Source organism: Sus scrofa, chromosome X (genome assembly GCF_054392235.1).
Source record: "Sus scrofa isolate SSC_HxYL_T2T_F1_AM1 chromosome X, Sscrofa_HxYL_maternal_Yorkshire_Landrace_v2.0, whole genome shotgun sequence".
Taxonomy (NCBI): domain Eukaryota; kingdom Metazoa; phylum Chordata; class Mammalia; order Artiodactyla; family Suidae; genus Sus; species Sus scrofa.
Window position 1 is genome coordinate 1642753 of NC_139401.1, and position 4175 is coordinate 1646927.

The following is a 4175-nucleotide window of genomic DNA, read 5'->3' on the forward strand; positions in this document are numbered from 1 at the left end:
TTTCCAGAGACATTGCCTGGGTGGCTGTCTCCCCTGCCTGTGGTTTATCCTGTGTTAGAATAACTTTCCATTTTCTTCTTTTCACATCTGCTGTTTAGCAAAAATTCAGACGGCTGCTGTCATACCTGTGTCTGCAGAGGATGACAGCAGAGGCGGCTTTGACGGTGAAATGCTCTCAGTGTATGTTTTATTGTCTTCGCAGAGGAACTTGCTCAAGCTCCGTGTGGTGGAGAAAACTGGTCCAGTGTTGCCGGGCACCTTATGTGGCCACAGGGCAGTGCCTGCCATTGGGCTTCCCAGAAACATGCAGGGTCATTGGTGCAACATAAGTGTGTTTTGTGATGTTTCCCCCCAACACTGCCCTACATCCTGCAGAACGTCCACGCCGAGTAACTCAGAGGCCCCTCATTGCACGCGCGCATGACTGTGCTTTTTTATAAAACAAGATTCAGAGCCTCAGAAATAGCTGGGGTTCCGTCTCTTCGGCAAAGCAGGAAGGAACATACTTCTCAGGTCTCCCACGTAGATCTCATGTTGCTCTCCTGCATCCCAGGTTACAGATGCCTTTTGCAAAAACCCAAAGGAACAAGGAATATGATGAATCGAAAACTAGGAAACTTGGAGTTCCCATTGTAGCTCAGCAGATTAAGGACCTGATGTTGTTCCCATGAGGATGTGGGTTCCATCCCTGGCTTCGCTCAAAGGGTTAAGGATCTTCACGCTGCTGCTCTGATTCGATCCCTAGCCTGAGAACTTGCATATGCTGCAGGCGCAGCCCTAGAAAGACACACACTTACACACAAACTAGGAAACTGAAGCTCCTATTTTTTCACCAGTTTCTGTAGGAGTCATGCATGAAGACGATGGTAATGGCTAAAACTTGATGCAAAGACACTTTGTTTCCAAAATAAAAAAATTTGTACACAGATACACACACAATATATACTTGTGTATACATAGGTGTATATATATAAATTGTTATATATCATGTATATATAAATTACCGTGTGTGTGTGTGTGTGTGTGTGTGTGTGTATGAAAAGATGCTGAGATTATTTGGAAAGATAGAGTTCTTGGAAAGTAAATCGATTCTGGGAGGTAGGTTTCAGAACTGGCCCTTTTTTTCCCCTCCCCTGGACACACCCTGGTGTTAAGAGCTAGGGTTTTCTAGTGAGGTTTGCACCCCTTACCTCTTTGCATTCTGTTTGTATTCAGGGTCTGTCTAGTTCCGGCCCCCCTGCAGGGCTGCTAAACCATGAAGCTGGGAGAATCTTGTTCCTCGTCCACTCTGCAAAGCAGCCCCACGACGGCTCCCTGCACATTGAGAAGCCGGGGCCCCATCTCTGAGAACCACAGCCAGGCATTTGGCGGCAGACGCTTGGCAGCGACAGTTTTCCTGAAAGATGCTCCTTTGCCAGCCATCAGCATCCTTGTCCCAGGTGACAGAGATTAAGTTGCTTCATTGTCGTCTTCTGAGAAAATTACCCTCGTGCCCTTGAAGCTAAAACATACAGGCTTTGGGGACAGGGGGCGGGGGGGTTTGGTCCACATTAGACCTCTGCACCTGCCCTGGAAGCCCATTTTAACTTTGCCCAGTGACCCACTTGGAGGAGTGAAAACTCGTTAATCACCCCCCGTGGACTGGAGTTTCCTTGGGAGGGCTGGCTTGTTTTGATTTCATCGGAATTGTAAACTCCTCCGGCCAGCCGCCCAGGGGCGGAGGGGGGGGCCCAGAGATCACAGGTCAAGAAAAATACACCCAAGACAGGAAAACTCTGTTGTTATTTTCCCGTGGAACAAGCCCAGGGCCCCTGGTTTCCAAGGCATGCCTGACATGAAATCGCCGTGCAGGGGGCGGTGGGGTGGAGGGCGTTTTTCTCCGTAAAGGGAAGAGTCAGAAGGAGTTAACTGATGAAATCAAACAGGAGGTGTACAGAAAAGGGCCATTAAAAACCGAAACGCTGGAGGCAGTGGGCGCCCCGTTCCTGGGCTTCGGGTACTCTCTGCGGCTCTGACAGAGACCCGGTTCTTTCTCCTCCAGGGCAGAGAGCGAGCAGGGTTTCTGCAGCTCTACCTTTTTAATTGATAGGGAGAGCTTGGTGGGATGTGATAGAATTAGGCCAAGTGTTAGTCCCTGTCGGCAGGTCTCAACGCCTGGGACGGCTCTGTGTGTTCTCCCCAACGGAGGTGGGAAGCAAGACCACCTGCGATAGACATTCCTTCTTCCTCATGTCGGGACAAGGCACATCGGCAGATACAGAAACAGATTCGTCGTTGGTTAGGACGGGAAGGGGGGTGGGCAGAGACTGGGCATAAATGGGGCACAGCTCACAGCACAGGCTTTCTCGATGGGCTGATGGGGATATTCAAAAATGGACTGTGGTGAGGGCGGGACAAGGCTGCACTAAATCCAGAGAAGGGGACCTTGTCAGGTGGGTGGTCTGGGCACCTCCCCAAGTAGAGCTACATTGTAACAACAGAAACGCCTCGGAAATCATAAAACTCGGCAGTCCCTAACATCTGTAAAAGGGGAGGAGGTCTCTCCACCCCCAGGGCGAATCTGTGCAGGGATGAACAGGAAGCCCCCACCCGAACTGTGTCTCAAATACATCTTTCATCCTTTCATCTGCAGACTGGGTTCAATCTTATTTTCTTTCTTCCTCTCTTCCTTCCTTCTTTCCTTTCTTTCTTCTTTCCTCACTCTTTTATTTTTGGCTTTTTAGGGCTGCACCTGCAGCATATAGAGTTTCCAGGCTAGGGGTCAAATCAGAGCTGCAGCTGCCGGCCTACCTCACAGCCACAGCAACGCCAGATCTGAGCCACATCTGCGACCTACACCACAGCTCATGGCAACCCTGGATCCTTAACCCACGGAGCCAGGCCAGGGATCAAACCCGCATCCTCACGGACGCTATGGCAGGTTCTTAACCTGCTGAACCACAACAGGAACCCCTTTGAAGAGGGGATGGAGGTAAATGTGGTCACGGGGGGGAGGGGGGTTCAGATGCCCCAGGACGGGGGTCCTTAGAAGAGGAGGAGGTCAGGACACAGACGCACATGGAGGGACGGCCCTGTGAGGATACGGGGAGGAGACGGCCGTCGACACGCCCAGGAGAGAGGCCTCTGGAGGGACCTGCCCTGCCCACCCCTGGGGCTCAGACTCCAGCCTCCAGGACGGGAGGGATAAATGTCTGTGGTTTAAGAGCTGCACCCCCCACCCCAGTCGTGGGTATTTTGTTAAGGCAGCTGAGCTAAAACAAGGGCTCAGGCTGCGTGAACACCCACAGCTGGACCGACTGGGGCTCACCAAGAGTTTACCTTGGCCCCGTCCCAGAGGCCAGGAGATAGAGATCAAGTTTTCAACCAGGAGGGTTCTTCCTGAAAGTTCCGGGCAGGGGTGGGGTGGGGGGTTTGCGTTCTGGGTCTCTCCCGGGAGCTAGGAGGTTTTCCTTCAATGCCTGGCATTGTTTGGTGTGTGGACTTCCCCCGTCAGGTTCATGCCACCTTCTCACTGGGAGCTCCATTGGGTAAGAACCTGGATGTCCTCTTTCTGGCTGAAAGCCCCCAATATGCCGGCTCAGAAGGTGACCTTTGTGGCTCCATCAGCGCCGGGAACGGGATTGAGGGGGGTGAGAAGATGCTCCTGGCACTGCATGACCTCCCAATGTCCTTCAAGTCTTTCCAGGAGCTGTCAGCTCTGCAGCATCTTTCTTACACCCAGGGGATAGGAGGGAGTTCCCGTTTGTGGCGCAGCAGAAACGAACCCAACTAGTATCTGTGAAGATGCGGGTTGGATCCCCGGCCTCGCTCAGTGGGTTAAGGATCCGGCATTGCCATGAGCTGGGGTCCTTAGAAGAGGAGGAGGTCAGGACACAGACACACATGGAGAGACGGCGTCCCCCAGCATCCCCACCCACAGCCCACGTAGCACCCACCTGTCAGAACCCCTGGCTCTCCTGTATTTCAGCCACATCCTTCCCAAAGAGATTACAGCCTCCGCCAGAGGGGCAGCCCTTTATGTCCCCTGCAGCCGTCGAATTTCTCGCTGCCTTTCATTTGGGTAAATGGGTACTGGCTGAGGGTCAGCCTAGATTTTCTGGTGATTTACATAACATTTCACTTGCTTTCCCCGAGATCATTAGTTAAATTCTCCACCTGTCAGGTGGAGCGGTTCA